The following is a 24,081-nucleotide window of genomic DNA, read 5'->3' as shown; positions in this document are numbered from 1 at the left end:
CTCTTTTGGGTTATTTTCACTCACCTTATTTACTTTTAATTAATTTCCTTTTAGGCTCTGGTTATTTTGACCAGGCTGTGGCGGTTGACTGGACGCCTGCAGCACTATTATATTTTTAGCTCATTATTTTCATTATTTTCTTTCTTTCCTTGTACGCCGCTAGGGCGGCTGGTACCTGGCCTCACTTGTCATGCTGTAGCGTTGGTTAACAGCAGTATCTTTCTTCAGGTACTAAGCACTTTTTGACAGCAACTTTACATTGATACAGATATATAGATGGAAATTAATTACGTTTAGCAGTATCTGATAGGTTTTCTTTTAGACTTTTTTCTATGTCTAGATACATTTTATGATGTTACCGTGTGAATGATTTTTTACTCCATTGTGATTTTTTGATAATATTAAAATATGTTGATACAATTTAAAACCTGATCGAGCCTTTTCTCCTCCCTACACCTACCAGAGTCAATCATTAACTGAATAAATTGTGTATCTAACCGTGTGACCACTTCCTTTTGCTCTTTTATTCAGACCTGCATTCATCTAGGGATGCAGTCTCTCTATGCTGCTCACATGCAGCTGGCCGGGAACGCCCTCGGCAATACAATGTACCCTATTAACCAAGCCGCAACATGGGAGCACAGAGAACGGGCGCAGCGGGCACACACTCAGCACAACAAAGTTGTGCTTCAGTTAAGCCCATCTGTGCTCGTCCGTGCACAGTCAGTGCCGTGGGCCCAACGCAATGATTCAACTGCTCACATAACATGGACCAAGCAAAGCCTGCTAGCATTGGTTCCCCCAACCACGGTTCTACAGAACCGTGACTGCCCGGCAACCCCACTACAGAGAGTTACGCCCAACATGTTGACAGGGCTTCTTCTTAATGCTCGTTCCTTGGTAAAACATGCAGCCTCTTGCCATTACCTCCTTGTTGATTTAACCCCTGATGTACTATGCATAACTGAAACCTGGCCGAGTGATGCTTCAGGTCCAGCAGTGCTCCAGCTTCTTCCTGAATCGTATGACATCCTAAGGCTGGACCGGGCATCAACCCACCCAGGCCGAAGTATCGCTTTTATTTTTAGAACCTTGTTCAGTGCTACTATTGTACCAGTTACTCATTCCATTAAAATGGAACCTTTTTTAATATAAATTCCTACCTCAGCCTCTCTAGCTTGCATATCCTTGTGGTTTATCGTCCACCTGGAACGGCAAATCTCTTCTGTGACCAGTTTTTGGAACTCGCCACCGACTTAGAACTGAAATTCTTGTAACTGATAATTACTGGTGATTTTAATCTTCATTTTAATGCCCCACCTACTGTTTCCATAAAGCAATTTTTTTAAGCCATGAGCGACGTGGGGCTGCCTCAACTGGTCACCACCCCACCTACTCATTTGGCAATACACTTGATTTGTTTTTTTTCTAGGGTTCCCTTGGTCTCTACCTTTGTGCCTTTTCCCTTCATATGGTCTGACCACATGGCTGTCCCTTTTCTCTTACAGGTTCACACTCCTTGCGTTAACCCTGAATGCAAATACCAGCTGCGTCGCATCTGGCACAAAACCTCCAGCTTAAATATGCCTTATCTTCGGATGCCATCCCCCTTCGAATTCTAAAGGAAATTTTACTGCATAGTTCTGCCTGGATTACGGAAGCAGTCAACGACTCCTGTTGTTCAGGTTCTATCCCTTCTGAACTCAAACAGTCGATATTTATCCCTCTCTTGAAAAAGCCATCCCTTGATTCTTCTGTATCTGCCAATTTCCGTCCCATCTCGCTTCTGCTGTTTTACATGAAGCTGTTGGAGTCTCTGGTCCCTCCCCTCCTTACTTCTTTTCTGGAACATTCTTCTTTCCTCATCCCATTTCAATCAGGTTTTCGACCTGGTGGAGGCATGGAAAGCGTGCTGGTCTCTGTGCATGATACCTATCCCTGTTGGCCGACAAGGGGGCTAGGGTTGCCCTGATCTTGCTAGACCTATCAGTGGCGTTCAATACAGTTAACCACCAAGTGCTGCTCGACCACCTCGCATTTGCCGGCCTCTCAGGTCAGTTATTTGCCAGGTTCACCTCTTTCCTGACAGACTGCAGTCAGACATTTGCACTCTCCTCGTTCCTCTCTGCCGCCTCTTCTCTACTCTGTGGGGTACCCCAGAGCTCTGCCTGGTCTCCAGCACTTTTGAACATCTATATTCAGCCTCCTGTCTTTCTCAGCCCCTCCCGCAGCTTCAGGTGTTACTCCTGTGCCAATGATACTCAAATCATCGTCCGGCTTGATTCTACACAGTGGGGTACCCCAGAGCATCTCAGCTTAGGAGTTTCCTGTTAGCAATGGACAGATGGATGGGCGACAACTTGCTGAAACTTAAAAGGGCACAAGACAGAGGTCCTGATGGTGTACCCTCCTCATGGCCCCAACTCTGTCACTTCTCCTTTTGCCCTAGCCTGGTCCTCAGCCTTCTGGCCTGTGGAGCTGGGTCCCTGCCCCATGCCACTGCTTGAGGTAAAGAATCTGGGTTTCAATGTTCTTCCTCACTGTCCAGCTGTGCCCAGGTAAGTGCCATCTGCAAGGCTGAGTTCTTGCAACTTAGAGTCCTGCGCAAAGTTCTACCTTTTCTCCCGGTCCAGCTCAGGCCTGTTGTGAGGGCCTCCTTGATTCTTAGCCACTTAGACTATTGTAATTCTCTTTTCCTTGCTCATCCCTTATGTCTACTTCACTGATTACAGCTTCTTCAGAACTATGCAGCCCGGATTTGCGCAGGCACTTCCTGTGGCTCCAATACCTCACCAGTTTTCTGCTCGCTTCATTGGCTCCCTGTTCTTCAACGAGTACAGTTCAAATCACTTGTCGCAGTCCATCATGCTTTTTATGGCACAGGAGCAGACTATTTGCAGGGAAAAGTTCTGGCTATACTTACTGCCTTGTGTGCTTCGCTCTAAGGATGCCTGCCTTCTCTCAGTTCCTTGTTAACACTTTGAGTAGGTAGGTGGACGATCCCTTTCAGTAGTGGCCGCCAAACTATGGAATGATATCCCCCTTACTCTTCGTGCAACAAGCAATCATTTTGTCTTTCGGCGAACACTTAAAACTTATTTGTTCTAAATTGCTATCTCACTCAGTTCCCAAATCCTGGTTCAACTCCTTTTTTAGCGCCAAGATGCTTTGGAAAATGTGCACTTTACAAGTATAGATAACATAACATAACATCAGTAGAAACCACACTTGGTTGCATAGTTCCCTCTTCGTGTTTACTATGTCCCTGTGTCCCTCCTGGGCAGCATCCATCAGCATTTTCCTCAGCAACTTAGGTGCCATTAGCCTGTTCCCTCTCGTTGTTTGCGACTGCCAGCTCCTTGCCTATCTTTACCAGGCATTCTATATTCTGTATATTTGCTTCCGAATGTTGTAGTTTAATTTCCTTGTAGTTTCTCCACTTGTTTTCTTTTGTTAGGACCGCAGCAAGATGAACGGTTGGATCTCCCTCCATTTCCTTCCTGAACGTATCCGTACATATAGCTGGTGGCAGCCTATTCGCCGCTAAGTATATGAAGTTATTGTTCTGCTTTTCATGCCCTCCTCCTGCAAAGTAGTTCACACACTCATGAGTGTCTGCTCATGTTCCTGTTGTGATGTCCCAAAAACCAGGATATTGTCACTGTAGTTTAATGCAGTATTTATCGGCATTAGGAGGCATGTGATGGCTTCCTGAAATATTTTGGCAGCTGACGAGATGCCAAAGTCAGTCATTTATATCTGAACAGCCAGTCATGCATGGGGAAAGTCGTGTTTAGCCAGGATGATGGGTGTAGGACCAGCTAATGGTAGCCCTGATTAAGGTTGAGCTTTGAGAATTATCCAGCCTTGTTTAATTTGACAATCATGTCCTCGATGTTTGGCCCTGGGTGTATCTCTCTCTCTGGATAGCAACATTGGGAATGTGTATGTCGATGCACAGCTGAATTCACCTGTTGTCTTTGGAGACGAGCACTACGGGTGACACCCATGAAGTTGGCCCTTCAGCTCTCTCAATAATGTCATATTGGAGTAATAACGGTAGTTCTTCAGAAATCTTTTGTTGCAGATGGAAATCTATTTGCCGGGGGTGTTGTGGGTGTGGTGTGATTTCTCTGTTGATGTGTAGTTTGACAGCTGTATCTTTAAGATTCCCGAGTCCTTTGAATGGGTTTGGAAATTTCTTAATTATTTGGATCTTGGACACAGGATTTAAGGCCATCCTGCAGTGTTTCGTTTGGTATTGGGAGGCATAGCTCTACCTTTGAGGCCTCATATTGATTGTCAATTTGATTCAATGCTTTAGCCATTTTTTTGCTGAGCAGGCATCGGTCTGCATGGGGGGTCCTCAGGACATATATCTTTCTTTGGCAGAGCAGACATGTGAACTGTCCAACCGAGGGAAGTGGGAGTGTGTTTCCCCACTGGTACACTCTCGCTGTGGATTTCTTGAGTGGCCACGTTGTCATTATATATGTTTATTCACTGTCATCCATGATATAGACCGTGGCTCCCGTGTCCACAAGGAAGTGTTGGAATTCAGTTCCTATTTGGAGTGTAACTTTCAGAGTGGCATCATCTGCTGACTCATTGTTGAAGAGGCACACATAATCATATTTGTAGTACACATTTGTCACTTCTTGAGCTGTGTCACGGCACGCATATTCATTCATGTAGAGTGCATCAGATCCTTCCTGAGCTGCGTCGCACGTGATGTGTTGTTACAATCACCTGGTATCCACAGGGACGCCACCCAGCCGGGTTACTCGCTGGTATGCTTCTCAGCTTTGCCCTGATGTGGTCTGCGGGGAAGGTTCTGCCTGAAAATACAGGAGGACTGTGTTCAAGACTGACCGACTGGGGTAAGTATCCTCCCTCCACCCCCGTATGCTTTCAGTTCCTCTGGCGCCCTCTCCTCACCTTGTGGTAGAATTAGGCATGCTCTACGTCCTGCCTTCTTTGCAGGGGCGCGTTGTCTTTCATGGGCGAGGGCAATCCAGTTACTTCACTGATGCCGGCCCGTTTGATATTGTTCAGGTAGGTCTTATTGCTGTTATTTCGTTTTGTTGCTATCCTGCATGCCTTTCTTTGTTTAAAATGTCTCTTTTTCTCCCTTAGGTATGTGGAGCTTCAGCGCAGCGAACTTGCTTGGTTGAGCCCCGCTGGTAAATGATGGCGCATTAAGAGTGCTATGATGCGGTAAGTAAGAGCTATACGCAGAGCTAAGTCTTGCCTTTGCTAACCTGTGTTTTCCTTCCTTGTGGGTCGCAGTGTTCTTCAGCACGAGTGGAATGTTCGGAGTGGTGCCAGCCGAGAGGCGCAAAGCCAGGTAAGCCTTTTGAGCAGTTCGTAATTTTTAAATGTCTCTACTGCTTTCTTTAATGTTGCCTCTATCTTCCTCTTTCAGGTCGTTCTGTCCGGGAGCCGTGCAGATTCGAGGAAGCTGTTCTCAGTAGCTGGGAGTGTTTAAAGATGAAGACTGTAGGTAAGATGCTGCTGCTAATGATGTTCCTTTTGTCTACTTGCAGGTGCTGCTTCTCTGAGGTTCGAGGGAATAGCTGGATACCGTGAGCGTTACGTTGCAAGCTGCAAAGTAACACAAAGCATGTTCTGCAGTCACGGTGTGGTTTATATAGCCCAGGTAAAGTAGTACCAGGGAAAGTAGTTCCAGGCCTGCCACACCCAAAACACTAGAATGCATAGCTTGGTTCTTAGGGAACCAAGCTATGTGGATGCCTCCATATTGGATGACAATACAATAAAGTAGTTCCCAAGCACATTGTTTTTCATGGTGTATGAGCCTGGCGCCATAGGCACCAGGACTAGCCCCATGAGGGCTTTTGAAGAGGATGCCAGGCACTAGAGTCCCGAGTCCTAACTCCACCTGGCCAATGGGTTTACCAGAGGGGGTTTTGGGCAAGGGTCATGACAGCACTCCCCCCTAAGGCCCCTCCCATGGTGTTCCTTCTGTTTTGCCCAGGTTTGGTTGGGAAGTTCTGATGGAATTTCCTGATTAGACGTGGTGCGTGAATATTCTCACTGGGCTCCCAGGATCTATTTTGTGGTCCAAATCCTTTCCAATCGACGAGATAATATAGCTTGGTCGTAGAGTATTTAGAGTCCAAGATATCTTTGACTTCGAATTCTGGTTCTCCGTCAACAAGTATGGGCTTAGGTGGTGTCCCAATCCGTGTGCCGGGTTGGATTGGTTTCAGGAGGGACACATGGAATACCGGGTGGATGTGTAGATTAGGTGGTAAATCCAGTTTCACGGCTGCTGGGTTGATAATTGCCTTAATGGTATAGGGTCCTAAGAATCTGGGATGAAAGATCCGGGTTCCCTTAATGGGTATGAATTTAGCGGCTAACCAAACTTTGTCTCCTACTTGATAATCAGGGGCCTTTTTCCAGTGTTGGTCGGCGAATCTCTTTTGTTTTTCTTTGGCATGAATAAGGTGTTCCTGTGGCCTTTTGAAATCCTGAGTAAAGGTTGTGTGTAGAGTCTTTACCGCTGGCATTTCCAAGCTGACTGGAAGTTCTAGTTCAGAGGTACGTGGATGTCTGCCATGAAGGGTATAGAAGGGCGTTTTTCCCGTGCTTGAATGCAAATAATTGTTTTATGCATATTCGGCTATCCATAGTAGGTCTTTCCAATTCCTTTGTTCGTGGTGCAGCATGCACCGTAAATATTGCTCGAGTGTCTGATTGGCTCTCTCGGTTTGGCCGTCCGTTTGGGGATGGTGACTGGTAGATAGCCGAACGTCGATCTGCGCCATTGCACAGCATTTTTTCGAGAAGTTTGAAACAAACTGGCTGCCTCGATCAGAGACCAGAACTGAAGGGAAGCCATGTAGCTTAACCACGCCCTCCAGGAACACTTTTGCTAAAGTGGCTGCGTCTGGGAGGCCCTTGAGTAGGATAAAATGGGCCATCTTCGAGAATAAGTCCACAACTACAAGGATGGTGTTGAACCCTTGACTTGGAGGTAGATCAGTGATGAAGTCAAGGGAAAGCATCTGCCATGGAACTGGAGGAATGTCCAATGGTTGTAGGAGACCAGATGGTTTTTGTTTCTGTGATTTATTTTGTGCGCTCACACCGCAGGACTGAATATACTGAATGATGTCCTTACACCAGGTAGGCCACCAAAAGTTCTCCTTCACCTTAGCTAGGGTTTTGGTGATCCCAGGATGCCCTTCGATCAGTGAATCGTGATAGTTTGAAATAATATGCTGTTGTAATTCCTTCTTGGGTACATATAGGCGATCCCTAAAAAAGGGTAGGTGATCCTAGATGGTATATTGTTCTCCTTGAGTTTGCCATGCGAGGTAGGCATCAGGATTCATTGTCCGTTGGATTTCTTTTCGTAGTTCTGCTTGTGTTAAGTCTGTTGTGATACCCAAGAGTTTGTCTTCAGGCATAATAGGTACTGGGTCTGGAGTTGTATATACTATTTCATCTATGCCCTTGCGAGATAAGGCATCTGCCTTTCCTTTTCTGACTCCTGGTCGAAATGTGATTACATAATCATATTCGGTGAAGAAAAGGGCCCACCGTAATTGGTGCGAGGACTGGGCCTTGGCTTTTTTGAGATATTGCAGGTTTTGGTGGTCTGTGATGACTGTAATGGTGTGTCTGGCCCCCAGAAGGTAGTGCCTCCAGGCTTTAAAGGAGGATTTGATAGCCAGGAGTTCCTTGTCCGTGATGGCATAATTAATCTCTGGAGGTGAGAACTTTTTCAACCAGAAGGCCACAGGATGTAGCTGGCCGGTTTCCAGGTCTCTCTGTGAAAGGACAGCCCCCATTGCGAGACTGTACGCATCAGTTTCAACGACATAAGGGAGGTCTGGACAAGGATGTTGCAGGATTGGAGCGGAGGTAAACCTTCGTTTAAGTTCCTGAAAGGCTTCTTCTGCTTTTTCGGTCCAAGCAAACTTTTTATTGTTTTTTCGTAATAGTACTGGGATTGGGTGCACAACCTGAGAGAAGTCTGGGATGAACTGGAGGTAGAAGTTCGCAAAGCCCAGTATGCTTTGTACCCCTTTCAGAGAAGTCGGTGAAGGCCATTTCAGAATGACATCTACCTTGTGCACGTCCATTCTGATGCCTCCTGGAGTAAGGATAAGACCAAGAAATTCTACTTCGGTGACGTGAAAAAAACATTTTTCAAGCTATGCAAACAAGCAATGTTGATGGAGCTTGGTGAGGACTGAACGAACGTGCCTGACATGATCTTGTTCCAAGGCTGAGTATACTAAGATGTCGTCTATGTACACTAAGGCGCACACATCAATTAACTCCCTTAAGACGTCATTCATGAAATATTGGAATGCCGCAGGAGTGTTGCATAACCCGAAGGGCATGACTTGATATTCAAACAAGCCATACGGAAGGCGGTGTTCCATTTATCTCCTTTTCTGACTCAGACCAGGTGGTACGCTCCTCAAAGGTCCAATTTGATATAAATCTGGGCATCTTTAACTTGGTCTAGCATCTCAGAGATAAGTGGCAAGGGGTAGCGGTTCTTCACGGTGATCTGGTTCAATGTGCGGTAGTCAATACAGGTTCCCAAGTCTCCTTCCTTTTTCGGTATGAAGAACAAAGGACTGGCTGCAGGGGACTTCGAAGGACGGATAAATCCGTTTGCAAGGTACTGGTCTAAATAGGATTTCAAATGAAGGTTTTCTGGTTCTGTGAGAGCGTAGATCCTGCAGCAAGGGATTTGTGCACTAGGAACAAGGCAGATCTGACAGTCATAGGGCCTGTGCGGCGGCAATGTATTGGCTTGGTCCTTTCGGAAAACATCCTGGAAATCATGGTATTAAATTGGCAAGGTATTAGTTGCTCCCAGGGTTGATACTGTCGCTCCGGGAGTCTAAGGGATACAGACGTTGGGTTTCTCCTCTTGCTAATAGCAGGCAGGGGAGCAGTCACTGGGGAATGTTAATTTTCGTGCCTGTCAGTCTATCAAAGGGTTGTGAGCAACCAACCATGGCATCACTAGTATTAGCCTGAACTGAGGTGCCTTGATGAGATCGAATGAAATAGACTCCCGATGTCCGTCCTGGCACAGCAAGGTTACCCTGGCTGTGCACTGGGTTACTGGTCCGGAAGCAATTTCTGTCCCATCCACGGTGGTTACCTTGTCCATAGTTGGCTTAGAACACAAAGGAAGCCCCATCTCTGCTGCCAGCTCTTGATCAATATAATTTCCAACTGCTCCGTTATCGATGTATGCTTCAACGGCATGCATTCTTGACGACTGTTGGTGGTTAATTAAGATCACTGGTATTGCAAAGTGCAAGGTCAGCAACTCTTTCTTCTCACTTGACAAACTGACCGCTATGTTTGTCGAGCTTGGTAGTTTCCCGATTCCTTATCTTCATCCTCCTCTGTGGCCCCGACTGTTCTTCTTGGGGGTTTTACTGGACAGTCCTTCAGGAAATGTCCTGGTTTCCCACAATACAAACAAAGCTATTGTTCTCTTCTTTTGTCCCGCTCTTGTTTTGTTAATGGAGGCCGTATCCCTCCAATCTGCATGGGTTCTACAGCATTTTCAGGTACACGGGCTGTGTTTTCCCTTGGTCAAACATATACGGTCCGAGGGTCCGTCTTAGACCGGTCTGCCTTTCGGTCCTGCAACCGGTGGTCTAGCTGCATGACCAGATTTATGAATTCTGCACACTCTCTGGGTGGATCAAACACCTGGGCTAAGACGTCCTTTAATTCGCCTCAATGGAATAACGTGGTTCTTTTGTTTTCTGGCCACCAAGCTTCGGCAACCAGTCTGTTGAAGGTAGAAATGTACGTTAACAAGTCCTGATTCCCCTGTCGGAGGGACAAGAGTTCATTGTCTACTTCTTGTTCCTTGGTATGGCAAGCAAAAAGTTTTTCCATTTCTCTCTGGAACCCCCCAAAGTCATGTAATTGAGGATCGTCATGGGTTACCAACGGCACCGACCAATCTGCTGCACTACCACTCAGGTATGATAAGACAAAAGCTACCTGAGCTTGGTCGTTTGGAAATGCTCCAGGCCTACAAAGAAAATGAAGGTGGCACTGATTGATGAATGCCGCATACTTCCGTGGGTCGCCTGAGAACCTTTCTGGTGGTGCCAGGGGCACTGTTCCAGGTAATGTGATCTGTACCGGAGTCGGTGGTATGGCAGGGTTTTGCATCGTTGGATTGCTTCCAGGTAAAGGCGTCTGTCCTGCCTGAGATTGCAAGTATTGCCTGCTAATCTCTTCAGTGCGTTCTTTGGTCACTATTAGGTCTCTCCGGAGGGCATTAGTCTCTTGTCGGGCAGAATGAACCTCAGCACGAAGCTCTCCTAGTAATTGGGCCAATTGGTCCATTTCTGATGTCTCCATGGTGCCCAGGTGGATTTGTTATGGTAGGCTTTTCTGTTCTGTTACGCTCACCTGGTATCCACAGGGACGCCACCCAGCCGGGTTACTTGCTGGTATGCTTCTCAGCTTTGCCCTGATGTGGTCTGCGGGGAAGGTTCTGACTGAAAATACAGGAGGACTGTGTTCAAGACTGACCGACTGGGGTAAGTATCCTCCCTCCACCCCCGTATGCTTTCAGTCCCTCTGGTGCCCTCTCCTCACCTTGTGGTAGAATTATGCGTGCTCGCCGTCCTGCCCTCTTTGCAGGGGCACGTTGTCTTTCATGGGCGAGTGTGGTCCAGTTACTTCACTGACGCCGGCCGTTTGATATTGTTCAGGTAGGTCTTATTGCTGTTCTTTAGTTTTGTTGCTATCCTGCATGCCTTTCTTTGTTTAAAATGTCTCTTTTTTCTCCCTTAGGTATGTGGAGCTTCAGCGCGGCGAACTGGCTTGGTTGAGCCCCGCTGGTAAATGATGGTGCATTAAGAGCGCTATGATGCGGTAAGTAAGCGCTATGCGCAGCGCTGCGAAGTCTTGCCTTTGCTAACCTGTGTTTTCCTTCCTTGTAGGTCGCGGTGTTCTTCAGCGCGAGTGGAATGTCCGACGTGGTGCCAGCCGAGAGGCGACCAGCCAGGTAAGCCTTTTGAGCAGTTTGTAATTTGTAAACGTCTCTACAGCTTTCTTTAATGTTGCCTCTATCTTCCTCTTTCAGGTCGTTCTGTCCGGGAGGCGTGCAGATTCGAGGAAGCTGTTCTCAATAGCTGCAAGTGTTTAAAGATGAAGACTGCAGGTAATACTGCTGCTAATGATGTTCCTTTTGTCTCCTTGCAGGTTCTGCTTCTCCGAGGTTCGAGGGAATAGCTGGACACGGTGAGCGTCACGTTGCAAGCTGCAAAGTAACACGAAGCATGTTCTGCAGTCAGGGTGTGGTTTATATAGCCCAGGTAAAGTAGTACCAGGGAAAGTAGTTCCAGGCCTGCCACACCCAAAACACTAGACCGCATAGCTGGGTTCTTAGGGAACCAAGCTATGTGGATGCCTCCATGTTGGCTGACAATACAATAAAGTAGTTCCCAAGCACATTGTTTTTCATGGTCTATGAGCCTGGCGCAGGTGCCAGGACTGGCCCCATGAGGGCTTTTGAAGAGGATGCCAGGCTCTAGAGGCCTGAGTCCTGACTCCAACTGGCCAATGGGTATGCCAGAGGGGGTTTTGGGTGAGGGTCGTGACATGTGTGTATATTTCTTCTAGCGCTCTATTGACTCTTCGAGTATGGCTGGTGGTATTCATAGACTGGTTCTGGGACAATTGTATGGCAGGTCCATAGGGTTGAGTTTGCTGAGTCTCTGGGAAGAGTATACCATATCTACACACCAAACTCTAGTGATTTTCCCTTCCGTAGTTGGAGTATTGTTGCCCTGTGGCTGGGCAGGGCTCTCTGTGAGGGAATGCAAGGATGATCTGTAGCATGTCTTGAGGTTTGCGGCCTCGACATTGGTGGTATGGTGGCCAGTTGCTGTGCCGGTGGGCATTGTCTCAGTTGGACAGCTGCTATGGTTTCTCCTTTCCTTGGTGCCTCAGTAGCCAAAGCTTTCACATCCACCCTTTCGTATATCCTCACTAGTTCTATTATTTCATTTAGTGCAAGTGTTCTTTTTTCAGCAGGTGTTTACGGAAAGTGAATGATGTACATTCTTCTGGTATTCTCAAATGGATGGCTTTTTCATCTGAAAAGTTCGCAAATTGACACTATCTTACCTTCTTCTGAAGCCTGATGACATACTTGTCTATTGTATCCTGTGGGAGCGGCGGGCATGGCTGAATGCATTTCTTTCATAATCTCTATTCGGTTGCGCAACGAGTTTCCTATTAAGTGCTGCAACTGTCAGCTCATCAAATGTCCTGTCTTGTTCTGGTAATGTCTTGATTTCCTTGCCCACCAGGTTTGTGAAGATTTTGAGTAGAGCTGGTGACTTGTCATCTTTGGCCTTGACAAAGTATGATAAATCTTCAATGCACACTTCCCAGCAAGGCCTTCTGTCCTGCTGTGGTTGGAGTTGGAACGAGAGTTTTTTGCATAGGAATGGTGCTCTGAAAGCATTTCATTAGGGCTTGCACCTTGGCTGCATGGCCCCCTTCCACGTGGGTGCCTTAGGAGTCGCTATATGACGTAGGAGTCCTGGTTGGCAGTTGCGCTTTGGGAAATGAGAGGGGTGAATGTGTGCATCAACCGTTCTCTTCTATATCATTTCTTTTCTTTTTTTTTGTGGGCTTGAAGGATGCTCACTTGGCTGGAGGAGACGCACTCCCCTGGCGAGTGGACCCTGATGCTGGAGGACACTGATTCAGCATGGCTAGAGGACCCTGAAGGATGCTCACGGTCCTCATCATGAGCTAGGACATGGATGCAATGTCTGGAGGATGGAGAGCACTGAAAGACGTTCTATCGAGAGCTGGGAGTGCCATCAGTGTGGAGGGTGCCGTGATGGATGGGCGATTTTGTGTCTCATATGGAGTGCCGCATTCCAGCGCGGAGCCGGGTCAAGACTGAGCAGATGGTTCCTCTTAGGAGGGGCAGTAGGCAAGCAACCTCATGGCAGTCGGCGGGTGGGTGACCATGCAGCAGGGTAGGCTCTTGGACCCTTGTCATTTTATGGTGGGATCACCTCAATATAAAGAAATACACTGTAGCCCAAGTAAAGTATAACTATCTTTATTCTCTGTAGCTCCTAACTGCCAAGCCCTTCCTTGGTTCTTCCTCTTCCTATAGCTTCCCCTCTGGTTTCCGTCCCCTGTGCCTCCTTCTCTTAAAGGGTCACTGTCTTTGTGTGGACACAGCAGGACTCATGACAATATACAATATTGACAATTTTGACAGTCTCTTTCTATACAGTCTTTTTACCTTTGGCCAGTGCTGCGCCCTTCGCAAGTGTTGATCTCTTCTCTTTGAACTTGCCATACCCCTGGCCGCCGCATTTTGCCAAAGAGTGGCGTTTTTCACAGTTTTACCTTGGAAACTCCTGATTGCATTAATGACGTAGAGGCTAGTACTATGCCACACGTTCTGCTGCCCAGTGGGTGGTTGGGTGGTTGGGATACGCATATGCCACGCCAGATGCCCGAACCCTTTTCTATCATGTGCCTTTCCTCATGGAGCCTCGTGAACACCTGTCTGTCTCCCAAGCCCTTCCTGACTGCAGGCGAGCATTCTACGACTGAAAGGTGCGTGACAGCTGATGCGTTCTCTGCTTCAGTGTGATTTTCAAGGAGGTTATCTGCAAGAGGTCACTATGTTTGCTTCCGGTTTCTCATTCTGTTCGGATGATGTATACATGAGCTGTTGAGGAGCTTTTATGAACGAAAAAATCCACAATAAAAGCCTCCAGCGGTTTAATTGAATGATGATTTGCCTACATGAAAATGGAAACATCTCCATTCCCGCTAAATAGATTATACTACGAAAATAGAATATTGAAAATTAGATTAACAGTTCATAGCATATGCCATCTTTTTCCTCTATAAGTAACAATCTGAATGAAGAAACGTGTAAGCTGTTTGCGGCTGTATATGGCAAAGCTAATTTGACTTTAAGCGCATTATGCTGTTGTAATCAGCCTCACATAATAGCATTTATTGCATAAGGTGATTGTTTAGATTTAGAAAACATCCACATTATCTCTTTCCTTGTTCAATCCCCACTCTATGGGCCTCATTACACGGTACGCGGTAAAAAACAGCATTTACCGGCATGGCGCTATTAACGTGTCCGCCTAGTCAAGAGGGCGCTAATTGCGTAGCATTAGGAGTATGCGGACACGAGCATAGCGCCATGCCCGTAATGACCCTACCGGCATGCCGTTAAAGACCCCAAAAAAGCCCTTAGCGGCACCGACGAAAGCGCTGATAGCACTTGTGACCTCCAGAAGCGCGCAAATAGCGGACACCGCTATTAGCGGTCACCGTTAAATCGCGGAACTGGAAATAGCGTCATCGCACAGGAACGGAAAAGAGCACGGCGGCCATCTTTAAAAACACAATCCATTGCCATCCTCCGCCCCCTGGTCCTGTTTCGACAACTGTGCCATCCCAGAGCCACGAGGATCCCCTCACCATGCCAAAGGCCATAAAAAAAAACACCGACCACCAGCGTAAGAGAAGTTTACGAACGAGGAACTCATTATGCTGACTGAGACACTAGCAGAAAACTCTGAAGTGGTATTTGCCAACGACATGCGGCGGGAGACCCTGATCCGGAAAAAGGCCATCTGGGCAGAGGTCGCCCTGAAAGAGGTCGCACCACCGCCCGCACCGTCCGGGAGTGCAGGAAGAGGTGGGACGAACTCCGCCTCCGGGTCCGCAGCATACTGTCTGCGAACCGCAACCTGGCCATGGCCACAGGAGGTGGCGCGGATTCACCAATTAAATTGAAGGAGTGGGAGGAGACCTGCGCCAGCACGATTGGTGTCGAATAAATCGAGGGAGTCGGGAGCATGGAGCATGGTGTGGCCACTACATCAGAAGGAGGTAAGTGTACACATGAAACAATGCACTGTGAATGTTGAGGCACCCCCCAAATGTGAGGCCACATTCACCTCCTGGATGCGGCCACATTCATACATGCACACAACCTTGCCCATGTGAGTGTCACACCCCAAACACACACACATGCATGCATCACCACAGACAAGTGCCATACAGACCCATGCATGGAAGACCCACTCAACAGCCCCATCACCTGAATTCCCACCAATGAAGTCCCAATGCACAGAACAGCATGATGAACTGAATCTGCATGAAGCATGTTGAACCATCACCAATTCCATCCCCCTCTTTGTCCCCCACAGGCTCACATACAGACAGCAAAGAACCTTACACTGCGACTCAGGCCCCCCCCTGCAAAGAAAAAACCCAGGGCACAGGAGACAGGGGACACCCCCACCACAGCAAGTGACACAGGGAGGAGTGTGCCCCTGCAGAGGGGTAAACATCTCAAGATCGCCACTGTGCCAATCCCGAAGTCTGCACCAGCAACAATTGCCACACCCACTGGCGTGAACCCCTCACCACAGGTCACACTCACGGAGGGGCCACACTCTGCTGCCACAAGTTCCACTGGTGAGGCAGCTGCCACAGCGCCGCTGTCAGATGTGGAGGACCCTATGGAGTTCAGCATGCAAATGCACACCCCAACCCCCCCAGGAAGCCCAGAAGCAACTCCGCGGCCAACACCAGGATCCTGTGTCCATGGCCAGTCTGGCGAGGAAAACACGAGAGGGAGCTGGAGCCCACCGGTGGCCTCACCTGATGACCGGGACGTAGATGTAGGCGCAGCAGCCACACCACGAGCTGGCCACAGTGGCCATGACCTGGCCACCATCAGGCAGCGCCAGGAGGATATTACAGTGCTGGTTGGACAGCATGTGGAAGAGGCTGCCCGTCTCAGGGGGGACATCACAGAGACTGCTACGCAGTTGAGGGAGGCGATGGAAGCTTGTACCAACAGGCTGTGTGTTGAGATTGGCCAACTGAGGCAGGTCCTCACGCGTATAGCGGACGCGATGGACCGCCAATTCCCACCACCACCACAGGGACAGACAGCCTCCTCATCATCTGCGAGTTCAAGGCAGACAAGCCCCCTACGCCGCTCCATGCGCACCACTAGGCGCACATCATCCCAACCTCAAATGGTGGTGGTGGCAATGGCAATTAGGGACAGCAGGGTCTAGCTGGCACGTGTGCAGCACGACACCAACCTTGTGCAAGGCACACATGGGGTTGTTGTGGGGGGAGGGGGGAATGGGTGTTTCGGGAGTGTTGTGGGAGGAGGGGGAAAGGGTGTTTTGGGAGCGTTGTGGGAGGAGGGGGGAAAGGGTGTTTCGGGAGTGTTGTGGGGGAGGGTGTAAAGGGTGTTTCGGGAGTGTTGTGAGGGGAGGGGGGAAAGGGTGTTTCAGGAGTGTTGTGGGGGAGGGGGAAAGGGTATTTCGGGAGTGTTGTGGGGGGGAAAGGGTGTTTCGGGAGTGTTGTGGGGGGAGGGGTGAAAGGGTGTTTTGGGAGTGTTGTGGGGGGAGGGGTGTGGGAAAGGGTGGTGGGATAGTTGGGGACATGCACTTTATCATCTCATTATACATTAATACACTGGTGACTAGTCAAAACACAGGCTTGGACTTCGTCGTTGTGTATGTGTACTTTATTGATGACAGGGTCCATTTTGCGCTTCACCACAGACACCAGTACACTAATACCCATATCCATCCTACAGAGTTAAATTGTGTCTCAGAATATTTGGTTGATCAGATGCTGTCGCACATCGGGTCCCTCCTGGGCATTGCCTCTTGCATGACCACCATCCCTGTCACCTCCGTCCTCATCACCATCATCATCCTTATCAGGTGGTTGCATTTCAAGGTCAGGGGGCAGTGGCACATTCTGTCTGATACACATATTGTGCAGCATGACACATGCCATGGTGATCTTGGCCACCTTCTCATGGCCGTACAGGAGAGCCCCATCCGACCTGCTTATGCACCTGAACCGTGTCTTCAGAAGGCCAAAAGTCTGCTCAATCACGACGCGGGTACGGGTATGTGCACGATTGTAGTCCTCTTCGTGCCTGTTCTGTGGGTTCCATACAGGGGTAAGGAGCCACCTCTTCAGGGGATAGCCGGCATCACCTGTATGGGGGGAAGAATGGGGACCTGTTACTGTTCACCTCAAGAGCGGCCTGTACATATAACACAAATCGACTTTGCATTGTGATTGAAATCCACGATTACCAGCATGCATGCAGACGATCTGTGTGACTGCAATGTGCAAAGGTGAGCTCGACCCTGCAAGTGGACATGCCCAATTCATGCCTCCGACAGTAATTGACATGTCCTGGGTGAGGCCAGGTCTTAGGTGTCCCTGGGCCCAGGCAAAATCGGTACCACACTGTTAGTGTACTGCCATTCCGACATCGATGTTGCCATGCTGTGAAGCATCACTTCAGTGGTGCTATAGGTGTGTGGTTCAATGCTATGGCTAGGGGTGATCCCGTTGCATGCATTCAAGGACACATTGCTTTTTTGATGTTGTGCTGCGCTAATTCTGTATAACTATGTTGACGCCATGTTAATGATTTGTGTATTCTGTGGTGTGGCATGATGTGCAATGTGGATGTGGATGGATGTGTGATATTTGGAAACCTGGATTGTTCTCAATGTTGTGCAGCTTCAAATTGCATGTGGGTTCTTCTCAAGTACATTGTGGCCTTCCCTGATGGACATTGGCGTACATCTGTATGTCCATTTGTCCTACAGACGGCTGTCTGCACCCAGTAGGAGTATGCACCCCCCGTTCACACCCAGTTGGAGTGTGTATCTCTCCCCCCCAATCACACCCAGTTGGAGTATGTATCTCCCCCCAATCACACCCAGTTGGAGTATGTATCTCCCCCCCACAATCACATCCAGTTGGAGTATGTATCTCCCCCCATCACACCCAGTTGGAGTATGTATCTCCCCCCCAATCACACCCAGTTGGAGTATGTATCTCCCCCCCATTTACACCCAGTTGGAGTATATATCTCCCCCCCCAATCACACCCAGTTGGAGTATGTATCTCCCTACCCCAATCACACCCAGTTGGAGTATGTATCTCCCCCCAATCAAACCCAGTTGGAGTATGTATCTCCTCCCAATCACACCCAGTTGGAGTATGTATCTCCCCCCAATCACACCCAGTTGGAGTATGCATCTCCCCCCCCAATCACACCCAGTTGGAGTATGTATCTCCCCCCCCCCAATCACACTGCCATGTGCTTGCCCTGCTACTCACCAAGTAGCCACGAACGTTGTCCGGCTTGTCACTCCATGTAGCGTGGGATAGTTGAGTTCCGCAGGACCATGGAATCATGGGTTGATCCAGGAAATCGGGCACAGCAATGAGTGATTATCTTGTTGGCATCACATAACATTTGGACATTGATGGAGTGGAATTGCTTCCTGTTTCGGTACACTACTTCATTGTGATGTGGGACCACCAATTCCACATGGGTACAGTCGATGGCCCCGATGCAACTTGGGATGACTGCCAGTGAATAGAAGCCAACTTTGGTGTTTGCGATCTCCTGGGCAGTTCGTGGCAGGAATATGTGTTCACGTGCATGCTTCAGGAGGGCATTCAGTACCTGGTTCAGCGTGCGTGAGAATACTGGTTGTGATATGCCATGCATCTGCCCCCCCGTATGCTGGTAAGTTCCTGTGGCCAGGAAGTGGAGCACAATCACCACCTTGAGTAGAGGGGGGGTGGCAGTTCGGATGTCTATGAGGCTCACAATGTTGTTGTGTATCATGTCTACAATGCTGGTGATGGTATCCCGGTCCAGAAGGTACAGGGTGTGTATCTGCTCCGGGGTTAGGTTAAATGGACTGGCTCTAATCCTGGGGATTGGTGGGTGCCTCTGTGGTATGATTAGGTGCCGTGGTGGTGCTGGCTGTGCCTGTCTTGCCCTCCTCCTCCTCCTCCTGCGTCTCCTCTGTGCTGCCTGCTGCTGCTGCGCTGCGATCATGTCCTCCAGCCCATGTAATGCTGCTAGTATTGGAACCATCCTGGTGTGGGAAGGGGTGTGGTGTGCTCCTTTTGTGCTGCCTGAGTCTCCATTGCCTCCACCTGTGCTGATTGTGTCCACCTGTGGCAGGTAGGAACACTGCTCAGTTCTCTTAACGGGTGGTTCGCGATGGCGGTAAGGGGTTTTGGGTGCTTTTCCATGCCGCTATTGGCACGTCCGCCTGGCTTGTGAAGATGTGCTAATAGCGGCATGGTGTAAATTACGAGGGTCGCGCGCCCGCGGACTGGCCGCTATTAGTGGCACCGTACTTAGCGGTGGAACGTTAAATCCCTACCGCCTACCGTGTATGAGGCCCTGTCTTGAAAGAGTGGGTGATGAGAAGTGAGCAAGCTTGGACTGAGTTTATATTTAATGCTGATTTCAGAAGAGAAGCTAAAAGGTGAATAGATGGAGGGTGTATAGGTGTGTCCTTTAGCAAGCTGTAAGATGTCAGAATAAAAGAAAGATCACTGGACGAAGAAGAGATAATGGAGAGAAGGAGAAAGCCAGTGTTTCTGAGGTTTACCAGATGAAGTATAGGGTGGAACGAAATGAGAACGTTTGAGGATAGCAGTATCCACTTCACATATGAAAAGAGAAGAGAAGGCAGATATTGATGGAAGAGTGCTGGGCATGGAGTTTGAAAAGGCAGCAGATGTAACACAGAAGCATCATGACAAAGAAAGGCATACAGTGGAGGTGAAAATTGCATCGAGGTGGAGAAAACCAGTGAGTGGGTAAAAGCTAAAAGTAGAATAACATTATAAGAAAGCGACCAAAAGGGAGCTGCAAGCTTCAGGAAATCCAATAGAATAGAGCAGCTGGGCAAATGCCAAGCTAAGATCCATAGGTATGGGAAATATATTATTTAAGTATTGATGGAAAGGGAGAGTAAGAATGTGTGAGTCAAGAAAAAGATGCAAATTCGGGTGGGGCATGTGATGAATCAGAGATGACTCCCCAAGAAAACCTAGCCTGGGACCCTTCTCAGGTGGCCAAGGAAAGGCAGACGCTTTCTGATCCTGACCCTGGGGGTGGTTTTCTGTGGGAGGATCACATGAGGGGTGGAGCAGGTTAGGAGGAATGGCAAACTCCCCTTTTCAACGTTCCCTGAGACCCCACCCTTCTAATGGCTTATTGTAAAATAGTAAAGGTTAGAAAAGTAGATAGGGCTGAAGTAGCACGGAACTGCAAAATGCAGCTTATTAGAGGAAATGACCAACACCTGACGTAGGCTGGAAGGCTTTCAAGGCCCCCACTGGTGCAAGGCATTAGTAAGGAGATGGAGCAGAGTGGCAGTAGGAAGTGGAGGAGTTGTGAAGTCTCCACGTTGCCGCAGAAGCAGAATCTGGAGGAGAAAGAAGACACCGGGACCACTGTCGAGTGTTGAGCGGTTGCTGATCCTGAGAGGCTCTTTTCTTCTAGAAGCTTTAATTGCAGAGGTTGCGTGGGCAGGGAAATCCTCATCAGAGTAGGGAGAGTGAGGCGTTTATCCAACCTTTTGAGTTAATAAAATATAATCTTTTGAAAAATCTTTTCACATTTCTGAACCCTCACATTTAACAAGTGAGCAGTTAAGAAAGGGATAAGGAAGATGGGAGGGAGAAAGAGAGACTGAGACTAAAGGAAATTCAAGTGGGGATAATAGAGGAAAATAAGGAACAGTTGTGGAAAGAGAGCATGTGGAGATAGTGTTCATTTTAGAATGCAGAAAGTGGTATGTAAGGGCGATAACAGAAACACACAATCAAGTGGAGCAGCTAGAATGAGTGTCTAGAGAGAGATAGTAAAGAACTAGTCGGCAAGGAAGGGAAAGAAGGCAGAGCTGCATCAGACATGAAGAATCATTCAAAGGTGGACTTAGAATTGTTGCCCTCCTTCCTCAATTCTGAAGAGTGGGAGCACAGTTATAGAGTATACTTGATATGATGAGGCTCACAACCAATCTTCCTCCTCCTCCAGCAGATACTGCTTCTGCTGGTGTTGACGGTGGGACTGGTGGTGGCACAGGTGTTGATGATGGGGCTGGGAGCGATGGTGGGAATGAGGGTGATAATGGTGATGAGGGATGGGAGGAGGAGGGAATGGGGGAGAGAGCATGCAGGTGAGAGGGTGGTAGAGAAGGAAATATAGGAGCATGCATGAGTAGTGGAGGACGAATGGGAAGAGCAACAGCATACAGATTAGAGGGAAGAGAAGGAGATGGCGACACAGACAGTAGTACAAGGGTCAGGAGAATGAGGAGGCACAGCATCTGATGAGAGTGAAAGGCAGGCATGTCCCTTTGCATTCATTATATAGGGCTGGGGTAATTTGAAGGTGCCTCAAAGGATTTGACTAGTTTCTTTTTTATAATTTATTTATGGAAACAGTTACTGAATACAACACCAACACCAATTAACATAACTATCCCCCCAGGCCCCTGCCCATTCTGGCCCCTTCCCACCCTATTCCCATGCCACCCCCACCCCTGCACTCCCCAATGTGTCCCCTACTCGCCCCCCCCCAGGTGCCATCCGATCCGTATCCACATTCCCTGCAGTGCCCAATGTCTCTGCACGCTTCCCTAGCTGTTTACCATCTACTTTCAATGACTCACTCTTCTCCGAACCTTTCTATGGTTTGTATTAGCCAGTTCACAGAGGTTTTAAGTCCTGGGTAGATGCCAGTTCATTCAGCAATTGTCCCTGGCCTGCCTGGATGCCAACACTTTACCCAAAATCTTCACATCTGCATTTAATAAAGAGATGAGCCTATATAAGGCCCATCGGGTTGGGTCGTTGCCCTTCTTTAGAAGCACTGTAATCACGGGCTATCTCACTGACCCCAGAAGCGTACCCTTGTGGAGTGCATTTCCATAGACCCTTTTCAACTGGGGGACCAGGATATCTGTGAATGCTGTGTAGAACTCCACAGGAAGTCTGTCACTCCCAGGAGCCTTGGTACTCTGCATAGCTTTTATCACGCACAATATCTCTCCTTCTTCTAAGGGTGCCACCAGTCCATCTCTGGCCTCAACCTCTAACCTAGGCATTCGCACCAGATCTAGCACATCCAAGGCCTCCTGGTCCGAATAGGTGCCCTCCGTCGAGTACAGTCGCTTATTGTACCCTAGGAACACGTTGTTTATCCCCTGTTGCGACAATACCAAGTTACCCGCTGGGTCTTGTATCTGAGTGATCGTCACCCCTGGGTGCTCCCGTCTTATCACCCATGCCAGAAGCCAGCCTGCTTTGTCCCTCTCCCCATGTTTTCGCTCCATGTAGTGGCCTAGGTCAAACCGTGCAAGCGAGTCCACAGCCTCCCGATGAGCGCTCATCTTTGCCATTAACAACTCTCCTGCTGGTTGCGCCTTCGCCAAGTCTCCCTCCAGTCGTTGAACCTCCCCCTCAAGGTCTTTTATAGAGTTGTCCAGGGTTTGTCTGACCACCACTGCCTGAGACATGCACACCCCCCTCAGGGTTAACTTAAATGCCTCCCACTGCATCCCCACATCGTCACCCGATCCCTCATGCAAATCAAAAAAGGAAGTGATTGCCTGCCTCAGTGCCTGCATGTTAGCCACGTCCCTTTCAGTATAGCCTGCCTCCTTCTCCACAGCCCCATGCCAGGGTGTTGCTGCAAGCTCCCCTACTTAGCCACCAATGGGGAGTGATCGTCTAGGTTTCTGTCCAAATATTGAGGTAAGGGAAACCAATGAAAGTGCACCCTGCCAATAAGCAAATAGTCCAGTCTAGAATACGGAGTCATAGGAGTACCCGCTCTAAGACCTGTGTCTCTCCCGACACAGTTCCACCAGTTCCAGTATGGTTATTACCTGATGCAGTGCTGCCTTTGTGTGCAGTTTTGTGCCCCCCCTTTCCATCCGATCTAACTCTGAGTCCAGAGCGCAGTTGAAGTATCCCTCCCAAATATGCAACCCAGTGTGGTAACCTCCTCTCAACGTTATCACTGAGGGGAACTAATCCCTATCATCCACAATCGGGGCATAGGAGCTGATCACACATACTTTCTGCCATCCAACTGTCGCACTGTGGCTATTGTTCTCCCCTCAGTATCCCCTAGCGTCTGCGCCACCTACAGGGGGATCCCTGGGCCACCCAGATCAGCACCGCCCTAGCATACGTCACGTCAAATACGTAGAACCAAACACTTTGCCCCCCACTTGGACTCCAGTGTTTTCAAGCCTGTCCCCGGGAGATGTGTTTCCGGCAGCAATGCCAGCTGTATGGCATGCCGCTGCACACCACCCACTGTCCTCCGTGCCCAGGTACCTGCTCACCCCTGCACTTATCAGACCTACCTTGTCTACTTGCAAATTGATGGCTGCACTAAAACTGTTTATTGCCTTTATTATTTATTTATTGTTATTTATCTGTTGCTCCTCTGCTTCGCACTTTCCACTTCTCCCCCTTTCCATGCACTTTTCCCCTCCCCCGCCTTTCCCATGCACTTGTGCATTCTCAATGTCACCGGGCCTAGTAGGATCGCTGTTTTGTTCTCCCCTTTTCCCCTCCCTTGCCTTGTCGTGCTCTGAAACACTTGTGTATGAGCGCAATAGAAATAAAATATCATATAATGTCATATCATATCCCACACCTGCCTCTTAGTGTGGTTAGCAGAATCCTGGTGTCAGGGGTGGGGTAGATTCTCCACCCACTCCGGCCGCTATGCACTGTGAACAACAGCGTACATTATTCAGTGGATATCAATTCCTAGTCCTCAGTGGGCAAAACAGTTAGATCTCAGCTGCCCCTGGTGTTCCCGCACGACCCTCTGTCAGTCTATCACTGTCCTCCTTTGGATGATGACCCGGGATCCTCACGGTGCCCTCTTGGCCATCTTCTTTTCTAGCCAATCCCATGCTTCCTGCGGGGAGGTAAACAGGAAAGACTTGCCTCCCTCCATCACTCAGAGTTCTGCCAGAAGAATTGTCCTATAGCGTAGATTTAACTCCCGGAACCTGAGCGAGCCGAATCAAGGGGTTTCTGAACCTCCTGTGTGAAGTCCAGAAAATTTTTAATTCTGGCACTATCCACCTCGAAGTACCCAGCTCTGCATGCCACCTGTAAAATTGTGTCTCTTTC

The 24,081-nt window shown here is 48.7% G+C and overlaps 1 long non-coding RNA gene across 2 annotated transcripts in view; it reads right to left on the bottom strand.

Annotated features, from left to right (window-relative positions):
- Positions 1–16,614: 16,614 nt before the first annotated feature.
- LOC138493241 (uncharacterized) overlaps positions 16,615–24,081 on the bottom strand; it is a 497,429-nt gene continuing 489,962 nt past the window's right edge. For both annotated transcript variants that reach the window (XR_011276325.1, XR_011276326.1), the window contains one exon: positions 16,615–17,078. This is a non-coding gene — a long non-coding RNA (uncharacterized lncRNA). The remainder of the gene's footprint in view (positions 17,079–24,081) is intronic.

This window comes from Ambystoma mexicanum, chromosome 10 (genome assembly GCF_040938575.1).
Source record: "Ambystoma mexicanum isolate Mex_15411 chromosome 10, UKY_AmexF1_1, whole genome shotgun sequence".
NCBI lineage: Eukaryota > Metazoa > Chordata > Amphibia > Caudata > Ambystomatidae > Ambystoma > Ambystoma mexicanum.
Note: the sequence above shows the minus strand (reverse complement) of the source record. Positions and strands in the feature narration are given on the sequence as shown.